Source organism: Marmota monax, unplaced genomic scaffold (assembly GCF_021218885.2).
Source record: "Marmota monax isolate L192 unplaced genomic scaffold, Marmota_monax_Labrador192_F-V1.1 WCK01_AAM20220418_F8-fsc00205, whole genome shotgun sequence".
NCBI classification, from domain to species: Eukaryota; Metazoa; Chordata; class Mammalia; order Rodentia; family Sciuridae; genus Marmota; species Marmota monax.
Window position 1 is genome coordinate 682775 of NW_026692417.1, and position 18465 is coordinate 701239.

Sequence of the window (18465 nt, forward strand, 5' to 3'; positions counted from 1 at the left end):
TTAGTCAGCATCTAATGCATACTCCCTGCCTGAGGACTTTCTCTGAGAAGGCAATTCAAAGCCCACAGGAGCAGAGCTAATCCAGGGAAAGGTGTTGGTGAATAAATGCTCTCTAGCTCAATTCCCCTGGGGCGACTCCTTCCAGTCCTCCACAGGAGCTCCATGGGATGGGATCTCAGCTGCCTCCAGTGGTGTTCTGCTCATTATGGAACCTTCCACTAGCTTCCCTCACTGCCCTGGCTCATTTCCCAAGTTTCCTACAGAGCTTCCTAGGATCCTTTCCCAAACTGCTTGCTGTCAAACCCCTGTATCTTGGGTTACTCTAACGGGCATCCCAACTAAGACACCCACATGCCTAATCTCCATGTTGGTGCATTTCAACACTTTTTCATACTGTAGGGATGGTTACCATTGTGTCAGGGTCAAGTCTTGGGTTACTGTGTGATAAACTGGGTGTGGTGCTGGGATTGAATTCAGGACTGATGCATGACAGAAAGCCCTGTACCACCGAGCTACATCCCTGGTCCAGAACATTAGTGTATCTGAGAGCTAGGAATCAACCACCATGGTAGTTACTCTCATCCAAAAAAAAAAAAAAAAAAAAAAAGCTGTGTTTAATGAGGTGTCATCTTTGTTTTGTGTGCTCAGTGCAATTCACTCAAGGAGGAATTAGAAACAAGTATTTTGGAAGAAAAGTTGAACAAAGAAATGCTCTCTAGAGAAATCCAGAAGAAGCCGTGGGAAGCAAGTTAAAGCAATAGAAGCATCTGGGCCAAAATGTGCTATCAGTGAATTCTACCCCATCTCCTCCACTCCAAGACAGCTCTAGAGTATGAGTGGAAGCACAGCTCTGCCTCTTCTGGAGGCCAGATGGCTGGACTCAGCACAACTTTCCAGGCCTTGCTTTTCTGTATTAGTGTATTCTAACTATTAGGGACATAGCCCGACATGATGGTCATTGGTTTACACGTCTACGTCATCCTGAAGAACAGGGCTCCATCCTCAGAGGAGGTCATTACCAAGCTGGCACCTCTGCCATGGGTATCAAGAGAGGCTGTCATCACAGGATCTATTCAACTGCTTCCAGAAGGTGAGGAATAATGCAGGAACAGTGGGCTTCCATGATCATATATTAATTGTCCTACATCCTTTGCTATAGGTTTGGGTCTGTTAATCCTAGATGCAGTGATTTAAGATTCCATAGATCAGATAGATTTGAGGGCCAATCCCATGTGCTGACTGAGAAGGCCCTGCAAACCTAAAAGGCAGACACTTAACCCAGACTAGATGTCAACCTCACTCAGAAACAAATAACCGACTAATGTCCCAGGGGTGGTACCTTACCAGGGTCTCTGTGTTGGACTCTTGATGGATGGTTAGGTGCCGCAGTCTGGCTGGGCACAATCAGGAGCCACTTGTCAAAAGAAACTAACTTTATTTTTAGAACCACACACGCCAAACAAAACAGCCTCTCAGGAAAAACCCTCAGAGCCTCAACTGCCACCACCGGCTTTCCACAAGCCTCTCTCTCCCACACAAGCTTCTCTCCACCTCCCACAATCCTCCTGCTCTTGAGGCCGATTGGCTGGGTCACGTGGGCGGAGCCAAAAAAGTCCCCCAATGAGCAGCTCCGTGGTCTGAAAGGGCAGGGAAACAGCCAATGAGCATCACCGCAGAGGAGCCAATCAGCTAGATGTTGCTGGGGCCTAGGAGCCAATCAGCTAGATATTGCTGGGGCCGCTGTGAGCCAATCATCAGCCGGCAGCTGGAAGTTTGCTGGCAGCTGGAAGTTTGCTGGGGCCCCTTCGGCTGTGGCTCTCAACATCTCCCCCTCTCTGTTTAAACAACAAGCATGTGGCTTAGGGACCGTGCCTGCCTTAGGTTGTCCAATAGTACATATGGTCCTTAGGTTGGTACCATTGCAATTGGATCTTACCCGTCACTGACTACCGGTCCAGTATACAGCCACACCTGTGGAAGGTCTTTGTACCAGTGGGGGGGTGAGGTTCTTTGCCTCACCTCTGTTGGCCCCCAAATTTTAGCTGGACGATCATGACAAGCAGAAGGGAGGAAGATATACCAAGCCAATTGACGGCTCCTTTTGGAAAAATTGTACCACCAATGACATCATCAGCAAAAATACCCCAACACTACCACAAGTCCCTGCACCAACAGATAGTTCACAATGCATACAGGTGAGCTCACAATGTGTCCAGGCAAGTTCTGCAAGCAGTTCAGTGATGGCTATTGTAGAAGCTGTAGATTGGTTTTATCTTTGACTTCACCAGCACTGGGATGAAGATAGGAATTCTGGCAATAATGGCTAAAGAAAAAATTATGTAACATTACAGAAGGCACTAAAAGAAAACAAGTTTCTTAACAATTTACATTGTCTTCACTGGCACTGGGATGAAGATAGGAATTCTGGCAATAATGGCTAAAGAAAAAATTATGTAACATTACAGAAGGCACTAAAAGAAAACAATTTTCTTAACAATTTACATTATCTTTAAGAGAATTATTAAATATAATGAAAAGGAAAGGTGAAAGTAAACAAACAGATCTGTTAACCTTCTTTTTTGTTTACATATTAAAACAATCCTCAACAGTTGTTTACCCAATTTAAATTAAACCATATAAATCACGTGAAAAAAAATATTTGGATCCATTTTATCATGAGCGCTCATCATATATGATATATGGACATACGTACATTCAAACATATAACACAAAACACAAGTGTGCACACATAATATAATACATACAACACATAACATTATAGTAAAGGCCTTATAACTTTTTACAGGTGAAATCTCCATTGCAATGTTTAAAAACTCTATAGTCAAAAAATAGAACTGATCAGCAAAACATTAACCTAGGTCTGTATGAGCTCAAAAAACAAAATAGAACTTCATGATATGGCAAAGGGCAATAATAAAATAGATATTGAAAAAAGCATCCTGGTTCTGTTGCAGATGTAAGAATAGCCAAACTGGAGTTTTGGATATCAGTGGTTATGGATTTGAGCCAAATCATCTTCTTTTTGGTCTGTAGAAATCGCTTTAGTTAATCTTTCTGGAATCCAAATCAGCTGCTGTTCTCCCTGTGGAAACACATAAACAGACCCCCGACTCCAGACAATCACTGGGTCAGGACCTTGGTTAATCTCTCTAGAATCCAAATTGGCTGCTGTTCTCCCTGTAGAAACACACAAACAGAACCCCGACTCCAGACAATTACTGGGTCAGGACCTTTCCATTGTCCTGTTAGAATATCCTTCCAAAGTACCTTGGGCTTATGCACATTTTTTGGACACATATGCCTTTCCGCAGCACTAAGTCCTGATGAATCCAAATTTAAAAAGTTTAGAGTAAAAAGGGTTATTTTAAGTTTATCTTTGGGGAATATATACCCCTTCCCAATTCCTTCTTTTTGCTTTAATAAGTACATTTTAATAGTTTGATGAGCTCTTTCAACTATGCCTTGTCCCTGTGGATTGTATGGGATTCCTGTTATATGAGTAATGCCAAATGTTGAGCAAAATTGTTTAAAAGAGGTAGAAGTATAACCAGGGGCATTATCTGTTTTTAACTGTTTTGGAACACCCACAGTGGCAAAATTTTGTAAGCAATGAGCTATAACATCTTTAGTTTTTTTCTCCAGCATGAAGGGAGCCCATCAAAAATCCAGAAGAACTATCAACTGTAACATGCAAATATTTTAATTTTCCAAATTGTGGCAAGTGTGTGACGTCCATCTGCCAAATATGGTTAGGTATCAATCCTCTAGGATTGACTCCAAGATTAACTTGTGGTAAAAAGGTCACACAATTTTGACATTGTTTTATTATTTGTCTAGCTTGTTCCTTAGTTATTTTAAAATGCTTTTGTAAAGTATTAGCATTGACATGGAACCTATTATGAAAATTTATAGCTTCTTCTAGTGTAGAGAAAATATGTATGTCATGTGTAGTTTTATCTGCTAAATCATTGCCCAAACTAAGGGCTCCAGGCAATCCTGTATGTGCTCTGATATGTCCTATAAAGAATGGATCTTTTCTGTCCCAGATTAGACTTTGTATAGTGGAAAGCAAAGAGAAAACAGTAGAAGAAGGGGAAATCCTACCAGCATCTTCAAGAGATACTATAGCATTAACTACATACTGACTATCAGAAAATAAATTAAATACAGAATCTTTAAACATCACAAAAGCTTGTAAAACTGCATTAAGCTCTACCTTTTGAGCTGATTGTTTGGGTACTAAAAATGTAAAAGTTTGATCAGGGGTAACTACTGCTGCTGTACCATTATTTGACCCATCAGTGAATATATTTGGAGCATTCATGATAGGGGTTTTTCTTGTCATTTTTGGAAAAATTACAGGATGCGATGACCAAAAAGACAATAAAGGATTACATGGTAAGTGGTTATCAAATGAAACATTAGATTTGCACATGATTATTGCCCAAGTATTTAACTCATTAGCTAACTCATCAATTTGATTCATAGTATATGGAGTAATAATTTTATTGGGAGAAATTCCAAACACTCCCTTTGCTGCTTTTATTCCTTTGAGTATTAATCGTCCTACAGCCTCAGGATACCTAGTAAGAATAGTGTTAGGAGAATAAGATAAATGTATCCATAATAATGGACCTTCTTGCCAAAATACTCCTGTAGGAATATTTTTTGTTGGTAGTACAATAAATAATAAAGGCAAACTTATATCAATTCTATCCAAATGCATATTTTCCATATATGTTTCAATGATTTTTAATGCCTTTCTTGCTTCAGGCGTTAACATTCGGGGTGAATTTGGATCTGATGGACCTTTTAGGATATCAAATAAAGGTCCCAACTCTCCTGTTGGTATACCTAAATAAGGCCTTATCCAATTTATGTCTCCTAATAACTTTTGAAAGTCATTAAGTGATTTGAGTTGATCTACTCGTATTTGAATTTTTGGTGGACGGACCATGGTTGAGGATAATAGAACTCCTAAATAATTAATTGGAAAATTTAATTGTACTTTATCTATTGCTATCTCTAGATTATAATTTTTTAATAAGTTTGTAAGTGTGGCATAACATTCTAGCAATGTGTTTTTAACTTTGTGTGCTAATAATACATCATCCATATAGTGAAATATTTGTAGTTCAGGATTTTGATTTCTAAGTGGCTGGATTACTTTGTTAATATAAATTTGACACATAGTTGGGCTGTTAGCCATCCCTTGAGGGAGTACTTTCCATTCATATCTCTGATCAGGACCTTCATGATTCAGTGCAGGGATAGTAAATGCAAAACGTGGACTATCCTCAGGATGAATTGAAATTGAAAAAAAAAACAATCTTTAATATCTATAACTAAAACATACCAGGTTTTTGGCAAAGCAGACAATTGAGGAATCCCTGATTGAGCAGGTCCCATAATAACCATCTCATTATTAATGGCTCTTAAATCTTACAATAATCTCCATTTACCAGATTTCTTTTTGATGACAAAAATGGGAGTATTATGGGGAGATATGGAAGGTTGTATATGTCCTTCCGCTAATTGTTGTTTGACCAGGTCATGGGCTGCTTGTATCTTTTCTTTAGTCAGGGGCCACTGAGGAACCCATACTGGTCTTTCTGATTTCCAAGTAATTTTTATTGTCTCAGTGGCCCTTTCTGAAAATCCAACCCATGTCTTTCTGTTCCTTGATCTATTTGTATTGGTGATGCTATACCTTGTTCTTGTTTTTCTAATCTTTTTCCTTTCCTAAAACCTTGTCTAGTCATAATAGTGGGTGCATTTTGGTTGATGTTATTTGTTAATGTCAAACCTAATTGATCTAGGACATCTCATCCCCATAAATTTATGGGATGATGATCCAATACATATGGCTGTATAGTTCCTTCACATCCTTCAGGATCCTTCCAATCTAATACCATTGCACTTCTATGGGGATTAGTCGCCACTCCTAGGCCTCGAAGCGTTTGAGTGGCTTGTTGTAATGGCCAATGTTTTGGCCATTCTTGATGAGAGATGATGCTAAGGTCTGCACCTGTATCCAGTAGTCCATTAAATTCATGTCCTTGAATATTTAGTTTTAGCATGGGGCGAGAATCTAAATTTAAAGAAAGCATAGCCCAATCTACACCTGTGGAGCCTAATCCCTTGGAACCTCTTTCTACAGTACGACTGGAAAATTTATCATGTAGACTGGGTATTATTAGTAACTGTGCTATTCTATCTCCTGGTGAAATTACTGATATACCCTTTGGAGAACTGGCTATAATTTTTATTTCACCTTCATAATCGGGATCAATTACCCCAGGACTTATCATAAGTCCTTTTAGAGTAGAAGAGCTGCGTCCCAATAATAAGCCTACTGTTCCTTTGGGAAGAGGTCCTTTCACCCCTGTGGGAATGATTTGAACTCCCATCTCTGGAGTTAGTACTGCTCTGGCGGAGGCGCAGATGTCCAACCCTGCGCTCCCTCTGGTTTGTCTGATGAGGGATCTGATGGACAATGTGTCCTGGGCACTACCCTGATGGGGTTGCTGGGTTCCTCCAGTGCTCCGTATATTTGTGGTTTGGGGCCCCGGAGCATTGGGCCCCCCTGTCCATTTTTTGGCAATGGAGCCTGATGCCTTTCTCCACGATATCGTGGAGAAACACCTGGTCCTTGTTCGTTTTTTGATAATGGAGTACCCTCTATGGTGGTTTGAGAACGGCATTCATTAGCCCAATGTCTCCCTCTACGGCATCGTGGGCAAATACCTGGTATTCTACTCCTTTGATACCTAGTTTTGTTAAACCCTCCTCCAATGGGGCAATTCCTTTTAAAATGTCCTGTTTGTTCACAATTGTAGCATGTTCTTGGCCTGGCATCTAAAGCCTGTTTTACTGCAGCTGCCACAATTTGCCCTTGTTCATTAATGTCTCTGGCATCTAAAGCCTGTTTTACTGCAGCTGCCACGACTTGCTCTTGTTCATTAATGTCTCTACATAATTTAATATAAGTGTTTAAATCTTCATGTTTCCATGGTCTAATGATATCTCTGCACCAACGATTCGCTTGCTCATAAGCCAGGTGTTTTAGTAATGGCATTGCTTGTTCTGTATTCCCAAAAACTCTGGTAGCTGTTTGAATAAGCCTATCTACAAATTCAGCATAAGGTTCATTAGCTCCTTGTATTACCTTAGATAATTGACCTTGTAAACCTCCATGTCCTTGTAAAGTCTTCCATGCCTTAATTGCATCTGCAGCAATTTGTGCGTATACGCCAGGATCATATGCAATTTGTTGCTGCTGATCCTCATAAGGTCCCTTTCCTAACAACATATCTAGATTTCTCTGAGGATAACCAGCTGCTGCATTTCGCCTAGCCGTCTCCTTGCAAAATTCCTCATTGGCAACCTTCCATAACAGGTATTGTCCTCCATTTAGGACAGCTTTACACATATTAGCCCAATCTGCTGGCGTCATGTTCAAGTTGTTAATGGATTCGACCATGCTTACAGTGAAGGGTGCTTGAGGACCATAGGTTGTTACAGCCTCTTTTAGCTGCTTCACTGTTTTGAAATTTAAAACTTGGTAAAATCGCTGCCCTCCTGCCTCAAATACAGGGCATGTTAATATTTGAGATCTTGTCTCAGGATCCCAACTATCAACTGCAGGGGTTGGGGACCTCCCAGCATATGGAGGTGGCCTTGTTAGTTGGACACTTACGTCCTCTGGTGATAGAAAGGTGTTAGTAGCAGTCTCCTGTTGTAACTTTCCCCCTGATGGCTTTTTCTGTTTTACACTTTCTTTCTCTGTCTGACTAGCTTGAGAGGCCTTCTCTTTTACTTGAATCTTTTCCTTTGTCTGACTAACTTGAGAGACCTTCTCTTTTACTTGAATCAATATGTCTTCTCCTTCCTCTACCATTGTCTGAACTGAAGGCTTTGGACTAAGCAAACAAGATATGAATGTCCACAATGGCAATGTGCCAACTGGCAGAGTCCCTGGGCTTTTCTTTTCTATTCTTTTTAAATCTTCACCATGATGGTTCCATTGTGATATATTTAACAACTCCTCCTTAAAAAGCCATGGGCTACATTTTTGTATTGTATCAACATATGCCCTGATTGTTCTTGATTTTACTGAGATGCCTCCTTCCTCTAACAATTTAGTTTACACTCTTTCAGTTTGCTTTTTACTAATTTCTGATCCCGTATTTCTACTATAATACAACCCAACAAGATAACGCCTAACAAAACTGAAACTGAGTGAAACAAAATTGGAACAACACAAAATCATTATAATAGCCTCCTGAAATGTCCATCCGTCCTTTCTCCCTATCTGTTCCTCAGATGTGAGCGGTTTTTCTTCCATCTTACACATCTCCAGGGACAGGCAACTTAAAACAAAAGTGAAACAAAATAACAAAAGAAGAATCTTAAAATGGCTACCCATCCTCTCGCCCTGCCCTCAGGGGTGAGCAGTTCACTTACCCTCAGTCGATCCCCTTGCGAGCCACCAAATGCCGCAGTCTGGCTGGGCACAATCAGGAGCCACTTGTCAAAAGAAACTAACTTTATTTTTAGAACCACACACGCCAAACAAAACAGCCTCTCAGGAAAAACCCTCAGAGCCTCAACTGCCACCACCGGCTTTCCACAAGCCTCTCTCTCCCACACAAGCTTCTCTCCACCTCCCACAATCCTCCTGCTCTTGAGGCTGATTGGCTGGGTCACGTGGGCGGAGCCAAAAAAGTCCCCCAATGAGCAGCTCCGTGGTCTGAAAGGGCAGGGAAACAGCCCAATGAGCATCACCGCAGAGGAGCCAATCAGGTAGATGTTGCTGGGACCGAGGAGCCAATCAGCTAGATGTTGCTGGGGCCGCTGTGAGCCAATCATCAGCCGGCAGCTGGAAGTTTGCTGGCAGCTGGAAGTTTGCTGGGGCCCCTTCGGCTGTGGCTCTCAACAGTTAGGTATCCAGATGAGAATGTCCTGGCATTGTCTCCAGCTGGAACTCTTGAATGTGGCAATCCTTGAATGCTTTGTTGAATTTATCTCCCATCTTCAAGGGCATCTTATGAGGTGTCTTTGGTATTTATGTTTCTTGTACATCAGACGTGACTAACCTGATGTCTTCAATATCACAGATCAGTATGGTGTTCTGTGCAGTGTCTAGAATGCCCACTTCATTTTGAACTGCACTGGGTCCAAGAAGATTTACCTAGCCCTGGGTCAAGGCAGGGAGTTGACTCTGATGTTGGTTCCATGTGACCTGGATCCACTCCTGCCTCTCCTTCCTTAGGAATCCTGAAGGTTTTATTTTCAAATTCAGTTCCCACATAGCCCATTCCAGAGACCATACTGTAGCCAGGACTCTACATCCAGCACATCAGCTTCAAGTGAATCTTTTATTTGACAAGTCTTGTGGTCATGCACTGTCAGCAATGATGAGGCATCTAATCTTTGTGGATCCTGAACTAGTGAATTCTCTGAAAATAATATGGGTTTCAATGCCCGGTCATTATTTAAATTTTTGATGGTGGCTCTAAGCTCTAATTTTTATTGACTAGCTTTCCTGTGGGATGGTATCGAGGGTTGGGCTGTACCTAGGGTTTTCGTCTGGCCTTTTCTACTATAATATTCTTACTCTGTAGTTCAAGGAAAGAATGTGCTGGGGTTTTTGTTTGTGAACAGGTTAAATGACCACCAGATATTTCTGTGGACTCGGTGGACAAAATGTGACACTCATCTGGTCCAAGACTCCAATTATTTTCTGACCATCACAGCCGTATTCTAATGGGCACCATGTTGGCATTTTGGATTCCAGTTGTCAGTATCAATTATACTTTGCTATCTGGAAATATCCAAATATATGGGTGTTCCCGAATAGATTGCTGAAGGTATCTTAGCAAATGGAATACAGGTCGATTTTAGAGCTAATGTATGTTTGCCGTGGTCCCTTCTCCTGAAGGATTGGTCTCTCTGTTCAGGTGATGGGTCATAGGTCTGACAACTCTATACGATGCCAGTCTTGCTTTCCATTGGAACAACTCTCCTTAGCCCTTTGTTCATTTTATCTTAACCTCTTTTAAATTTACATATACACATACATATGCTCTAATAGAGATTCTGATCCTCAGAGCCTACAATTATGACTATACTATTTTGGGCCTCCCGTATCCTATTGTGAGGCAATGCTTATTCTGTTATTCCTATTCATGGATCCCTATAAGTTAAATACTCTTCTGCCCCAGTTGCCACTCCTAATTTGTGGCCCATCCCATGGCTATCTCCATGTTAATTCTTGCATTTAAATGTCTCCCTCTCATCTTTGCTATTCTTTAATCTTAACAATTCCCATTATCCTTGAGGTGCTCAGTTCTAGAACTGTAATTCTTACCACAAGCTCCCATTTTAGAGAAAAGGCGACTGAATTTGTCACTGATAATGCTCAGTGACCTTTTTGCTTGGTCTTGCCTTGCGGTGTTAGTAAACAGAGTCTCACCTGGGAACACAGTCAGCCTGTTGGGTTTTCAGGCCTTGTGATTAGATATATTCTAGTCTATCCCCCTTTATCCAACCTTTAGCTTTTCTGTTTCTTCTGTGGGTTGTGCAGAAACAGATAAATCTGGATGAGCTGTCCATTTTCGTGCAAGTATCTTAAAACTTAGGACCTTAAAATACGTTTATTATCGCACAGTTTTTGTGCATCAACAATAGCTTGGCTGCATTCTCCACTTTATAGTGTTTACAAGGCCTCAATCAAGAAGTTATCTCACACTGGGGTCTCATGTGACGACCTGATTCAGAAGGATCAACTGCTCAGTTCACTCCTGTGGTTGCTGAGGGTATTCCTGGAGGCTATGGGAATGGAAGCCTCGGGGCCGTCCTCAGCTCCTTCCCAAGTGCATCACTCCCACACAGCAGTTGGATTCATCAAAGCCAGTGACAGAGGGAGAGTCTGTAAGAGAAGATGGGCTAGCTAGAGGAAAGTCAGGTCTCTTCTAACTTAATCACTGGATGCTGCCATACGCTGTTGATTAGAAGTAAGTTCAGTCAGGGGAGGCGACTACTCAGACCACCGTATTAGTCAGCTTCACCTGAGTAAGTTCACTACAAAGAGTAAAGTCTCATTTTGCTGACCATTCTGGAGGTTCCTTTCTTTAGGGCCTCTGGCGAGGGCACTGGATGGTAATGCCAGGGAGCACATCCCAGAGCAGACTATTCCCACCACCAGCTAGGAAGAAGACAGAAAGGGCTGAGGTCACACAATCCCTTTGGAGGACATGCCCCCACTGACCTGAGAGCTTCCTATGGACCCTCAAAGTCGGCATCATCTCCCACTTTGACCACCCTGGGGACGGAGGCTTGACCACACGGAACACTAGGGATACATCATGCATACTCAAAGCACAAACACCATGAACACCAGGAGGTGAGACCACTGGGGCTGCCTTACAGGCTGCCATTCTTGGCTAGTATATAATATGGAGTCGAGAATGCATTGGAGAAGACAGAGTAAGATTCTATTTATATAAGATCAAAAGTCATGTAAAATTAAACCCCATAGTTTGGGAATGCATATGTAGGTGGGTAAAGTGTAAAGAAGAACAAAAAATAAATAAATTTAAAAATCAGGATAGTGATTCTTCATGGTGTGGGGAGGGAGATGGATGGGGTCAAAAAAGACATACAGGAGCCCTTTTTGGTGATGGCTACTTTCTTTTTGGACTTGAACTTTGAGGGCATAGATACTTGCTTAATAATTATAATTATGTGCCTTGTATACTTTTCACTATATTTATGATTTTCATAATAAAGAGTGTTAATCATTCAGGAGAACTGAAATGCTCTCTCAAAGATTAAAAATAAGTTTAGATAACCAATGAAGATATTTGAAGGACATAAAGAAATCCAAATCAGTGGAAGGTGGATATTTAATTACTATATTTTTCCACATTTTTTATTGGTGCTTTATAGTTGTACATATTGATGGGATTTATTGTTATGTATTCCTACATGCACACAATATACACTATAAAATCTAACTTGGCCAATATCAATTACTTTAAATATTGCTCTGATTACCTATACCACTTCTTATCAAGATTGGAAATACTGTGTGTGTATGTGTGTGTGTGAGTGAGTGTGTGTGTGTATGTGTTATAAAATGTTTAAATGGAACTTGATTTCAGTTGTAAAGTAAAATAGTTGAATTGAAAATATATTAATTTTCCTGACAGACCTGGTGGCGTGCCACAATCTGGCTGGGCACAAATAACCGGGAGGTCATGAGCCACTTGTAGATTCAAGCAGAAACGAACTTTATTCCCGAACCCACTCGAACCCCACCCACTCGAACTCTCACGGGAACTTCGCGAGAACTCAACGGAAACTCCACAAGAACTCAAAAGTAGCGGGCACCCGAGGCAGCAGGAGCCGCCCCTTCTGGCAAAATGCCAGGCACCATCTTGACCTGGCTGTGGCTCTCAACAGTGGCGCACTCCTCTAATCCCAGCAGCTCAGGAGGCTGAGTCAGGAGGATCATGAGTTCAAAGCCAGCCTCAGCAATTTAGGAAGGCCCTAAGCAACTCAGCAAGATCCTGTCTCTAAATAAAATATAAAAAATCCTGGGAATGTGGCTCAGTGGTTGAGCACCCTGGGTTCAATCCCTAGTATCAAAAAAAAAGAGTAAATTTTCCTATCCATTAAACATCACTACCATATCTCTATTTAAATCATGATGTTATAATAACAGCATAGTTCATCTCTTTTTTAGCTATGAACACAATACCTATGATGTATTTATTGTTTCTATAATTATATCAAAATGGATTCTACTGTCATGTATATTGAAAAGAACCAATTAAAAAAAGGCTGTGCCCTAATACCATGTAAGTAACACCTGACAAGAAGTCTGCTTTGCATGCCATTCTCTAAAGAATATACTAACAGGATGTGTCTCCTGTTAGTATATTCTTTATATTCATTCTGCTCCCAGACATAACCCAGTTCCTTGATGGTGCTTGCAAATATCAGTTAGGTCCACCTCATTCAAATTCCTTTATTAGTGTTTTCTTAATTCTTTTTTATTACTTCTTTTTAGTTATACATAACAGTAGGATTCATTTTGACATAGTGATAAAAGCATGGAATAAAATTTGCTCTAATTCAGTTTTTGTTCTTCTGCCCATTGCACTCTAAAAAGACAAGGAAAAATTGGTTAGAGGGAAAAAAATTACTCTCCATCTCCTGCACTGTCATAAAAGAGGTACAGTTTGGATAAAACTTAGATAATTTTTAAGTATGGTCTGGATGTTAACTATTCATTCTATTTTAATAGACTGTGGGCAAAATTTAGCAAGAAGTACTTAGAGTGATGCGTCTCCTGTTCTGGGTTTCCTCCTTCGAAACCCATTGTGCACAGGGATTTCCATTGTGCTTTGTGCTGTGCTGGACCATTCTGGTCCATGTGGGTCTGTTGGTTTTAGTGCTAAGGAGAAATGAAACAGTAAAGAGGAATACCAGAGGGTCGGCTGTCCTTGCTCCAAGTTCAATGTTTCCAATTCAGGATCATTTTCTCTATAATTTAGATGCCATCATTAAAATTATTTTTTGCAAGTGTTCTCAATTGAAACTGAAACACATGGATGAAATACAGGCAATTTAAGGAGCAGGGTCTCAGCTTTGCTGCTCATCAGGAAAACCTGAAGAGCATGAAAAGCTTCCAAAGTCCAGACCCTGCCCAAGAACAATTAAATCAAAATAGAAAAAGGAAAATGGAAAGGGAAGGAGCATTGGCAGTGTTTAACACTCCCTGGGTGACTCCAGTATGCAGCCAGCTGTGAGAACTATCAATTTAGGGACTGTAAATACCTATACTTTGGTCTATGAGTGTGATGTGCGCCCCCTTTTCAGCTGTGGTGAAAAGATTTTGTTAGATTTCTCAAATTTATATAGAGACCTTTCCCTTGGTAATCAAAACATCTTTCTTTGTTGTCTTAATTTTTTCCCTCTGTCCCTCTTGCACAGCAAATTCAGTAAAATATTTCTCCACTCAGAATATTGAAATATTTAAATATTTCACATTCTCCCATCTTCCCAACACATCCCTTAAAAATATGAACCAGTAAATTAGGTATTTGCTAAGCAAGCTAACATGATGGAAATATGTCGAGGGTCTTATTCTTCAAATGAATGTAATTAAGAATTAATAAAGACACGTAAGGATGCCATCATATAGGTACCAACTAATCTTTATCCAGCTGTTTCTTGATCCACAGGGGACCAACTGATGTACTGGCAGCGTTTCGTTTTTCCATATTTTTCATTGATACATTTCAATTATACATGATGATGGGATTCATTGTTATATATTTTTTCATGTGTATACAATATAACAAAAACATTGCCCAATATCATTCCCCAATTTCCCCTTCCTAGGAACATCAGTCACCTTAGCCATTTGTATTTGCAATTTTGAGCTCTTTAAGATTTTACTCCATCTTCATTATGAATAAGTGTCAGCTGAAATCCATTGATCTACATGTTTGCTTGAACTCTCTGATTTTCTTTTGGTTTGTTGGCTTTTGGGAAAATAAAGACTAAATAATAAAATCCAATCAAAAACCTCAATACTGACAAAGCACACTACAATACACCTTCAGAATCCAGGGAGAGCGAGGCAGTTACATAAGGGGCCAGGACTCTCAGTATCTAAATTAAGTTGGCAAGTGTGTTCTGGAAACAGAAATTAGTCAATAGGACCTGTTAAAACCACAAAGACAGGAAGTCAAAAACAGAAGAGAACACTTCTCCACCACCAGGAGAGTTGAGGGTGTAGCTGATGTGTACAGTCAACTTCCCTAAGAGACCCTAAAAATAATTTTTGAAGGTTTACTTCATGGGAAAAAAAAAATATCCAGTTTCAGCACTAAGGCTTTCACCTGTTCTGTTACAAACGATCTGTGGATCCCGAGAAAAGATCTAGGAAAGAGGTCATGATTGACAGTGGGGGATGGGAACCTGTCCTTACAGACTTTCTGTTCTCATGCCAGTGGTCTATTTTGCATCTCTAAATCTTCGTTTCCCAACAGACCCATAATGAATAAGCCATCAGACTATAATCCACCTTTATCCTTCTGTGTCCCCAAAAAGAATTATGGGACTCTAAGGTCATTATTATCCAAAGGCTGAAATGAAGTTCTACACAAACTGATACTGAAGCCTCCAGGACAGGGAGAGAGTGACACCCAGAACGTGTCTTTGAAGAAGCTCGAGCAAGAAACACACTTCAAAGATGATTTCAAAAGAGCTAAAGAATGAAACCTAACACATCAGGAAAAGGAAATGATGTTTTCCAATCAATCTGAAGGTGTAAACAAAAATAAACAGGCTTAATTTGATAATAGCCCATTTACTAACACAAACAATGACAAGGAAAGGCTGTTGCATATGAAGACAGCAGCTCCTTAGCAGGGTATAAAAGGGGACTGGGTCAGAGAGACCTCCAAACCTTTGAAGCCCACCTTCCTGGAAACACCCCCAGAACCTCCAGTCTCTGACACCATGTGCAACTCCTGTTGTGACTCCTGCAGCTCTGGCCAGGGCTGTGGCTGCTGCCAGCCCAGGTGCTGCCAGACCATCTGCTGCAGAACCACTTGCTGCCGCCCCAGCTGCTGTGGCTCCAGCTGCTGCAGCCCCTGCTGTGGTGGTTCCAGTGGCTGTGGCTCCAGTGGCTGTGGCTCCTGCTGCTGCCAGCCCATCTGCTGTAGGACCACCTGCTGCAGGACCACCTGCTGCCGCCCCAGCTGCTGTGGGTCCAGCTGCTGCAGCCCCTGCTGTGGTGGCTCCAGTAGCTGAGGAGGTTCCAGTGGCTTTGGCTCCTGCTGCTGTCGCCCCACCTGCCTCCAGACCACCTGTTGCAGGACCACCTGCTGCCGCCCTAGCTGCTGTGGCTCCAGCTGCTGCAGCCCTTGCTGTGGAGGGTCCAGTGGCTGTGGCTCCTGCTGCTGTCGCCCCACCTGCCTCCAGACCACCTGCTGCAGGACCACCTGCTGCCGCCCAAGCTGCTGCTGCTAGTCTGTGTGCTGCCAGCAGTCCAGGGTGCTGTGTGTCCAGCTACTGTAGGCCCTCCTGCTGCATCTCCAGCTGTGGCCAGCCCTCTGGTAGACCACCTGTGGCTGACCAACCTGCTTTGGTGGATCTTGCTGTTGGGTGCACCCTGACCGGGCCCCTCCTCTTCTTCATCAACCAATATTTTTGATGGAGTCTCTCTGTGCACCCTATCCTCAGGCCAATTGTAAGCATTAGTTCCAACTGCTTTTAAGATTGGTTTGCCCTTCAGATATACTGCCCCTTTCTCCATGAGATAACATCTCTCCCAAGTGAAAACAGGTTTGAGTTTTCTCTCTGTTCTGTCAACTCTAATGTTACCCCCATGGAAATGATTTCTCTATGCCATGTTTTCTCATGTGGTGATAATCCTACATCTTAAATAAACCTGAATTTTATTGGCACCCAAACATAAAGGTATTGTGTCTCTTTATTTTTCCTTCTGGAATGTTTGTCCTCCTTTCACACTTTGATGGTCGCTCCTTTCTAAAGAGCCAGAGACCACGGCATACAACTGAAGACACTCCATGTCTGCTCTTTAAACATTTCTCCTGCTCATGGAGGAAGGTGGTTTGGAAAGCAAGCCCCTGACTCTTCCTGCCTGAGGACTTTCTCTGGATGAAGAGCAAGCTCTGGGCAGGAAGGTTCAAGCACCCAGACACAGAGGTCAATCAGTGAATGGGAATTGGAGCACAAATGCTCCTGCTCACTTCCCCTCGGGTGCATCCTACCAGTCACCCTGAGGTCCTCTGTGGGATTGGACCTTAGCTGCCTCCAGGGTGTTCTACTCAGTACTCTCTCCTGCCTTCTGTCACTTCCCCCATCACTTCCCAAGTCCCCTACAGTGCTTCCTGGGGTCGTTTCCCAACCAACCTATTTTCTTTCAAACTCCTTTATCTGGGTCTGGTGGCAAGATCACCCAGACTAGGACTCCCGTGTGCATCTTATCAGTGTGGGTGCCCTTGACCCCATTTCACACAGATGCACGCTTGCCAGGTTGTCAAGGTGAACTCTTGGTCAACTGTCCACCAATCTGGCAAATCTTCTGAACAACTCAATGTTTATTTCTAATTTTCTAGTAGTTTCTTTTAGAATGGTCATTTTGGATGCCTTTTGCCCCCACTATATCACTGGATCTGAGGTATAGGCAATAATAATACCACACTAGTAACTCTTATTCTAAAGGGGCTACCACCTGAGGCTGTGTATAAGGACGTGCCACTCTGTGATGTGGACATTAACTGGGATTCACTGAAAGCACATCCTGAAACAGCTATTTTTTTTTTCAAGAAAATTTAATAAAGGAAGGGTTTCAGTCGAAATAGAGAAGATATTGTGGGAAGCAAGTTAAGCATCTGAATTAAGCAAATAGAAACACCTCAGCCAAAATATGATTAAATTCACCGTCATCTGACCCTTCTAAAGCTCTAGAAAGTGACAACACAGCGCTACCTCTCCAAGATGTGAGATGGCTGGTCCTCAGCACTCTTTCTCAGCTGTCACTATCCATGGACTACCCAGGGCAGGACAAAGGGCATACACAGGGCAGAAAGATCCAGAGGAAACAGCATCTATATCTGAGGACAATTTCCTGAAGAACAGAGCAGGTCAGTGGTGTAGGACACCTTCGTTGTGCACTCACACTAGCTTGAGAATGACAGACCTTTCTCTTTAACAGTTTGTTTTGATATTAGAGTGATATAAAGAGTATAGATAGGCACTGGGGTTGTAGCTCAGTGGTACAGGACTCACCTAGCACGTGTGAAGCACTGGGTTCGATCCTCAGCATCACATAAAAATAAATAAATAAAATAAAGGTATTGTGTCCAACTACAACTAAAAGAAAAAAATATTTTAAAGAAGTTTTTTTTTTTTTAAAAAAGAGTACAGCTAATCATCATTCTTTTAATTTTCAGTGGCCAAAGTTTAGTGTTTCTAGCTCAGGACCCTTTCTTTAGGACATAGATACCACCAATGATATTTTATTGTTTTAGCTAATTCAGTTTGAAATTGACACAAACGCATATAATACAGAAAATTTAAAGAGGTGTGTGTTAAACCTTCAGTTCTGGAAGTCTCATTTTGTTATCTTCTATTTCCTTTATAGTGACATCTCTGTATCTTCTTGTTGTTGCTTTTAAGTAAATTTCCACTTTCCTGGCATTAAAAAATGACATTTTCTGGTGTCTGTTGCTGTGTTAATCATTGTTCCCAGTTAACTGGGATATTATATACAAAACACAATTAAATAAAGCTTTCCAATTCCTGCTCTCACCATGAAGTCAATCCCAACATGTTATGAATTGAGAGAAAAAAAATATATTGATGTTCCAAAAGCATTGAAGAATAACAAATATT

General features: G+C 41.5%; 1 pseudogene; it reads left to right on the forward strand.

Moving 5' to 3' along the window:
- The first annotated feature begins 15561 nt into the window (after window positions 1–15561).
- Window positions 15562–16691, forward strand: LOC124091598 (keratin-associated protein 4-2-like; annotated as a pseudogene).
- The last annotated feature ends 1774 nt before the right edge of the window (window positions 16692–18465 follow it).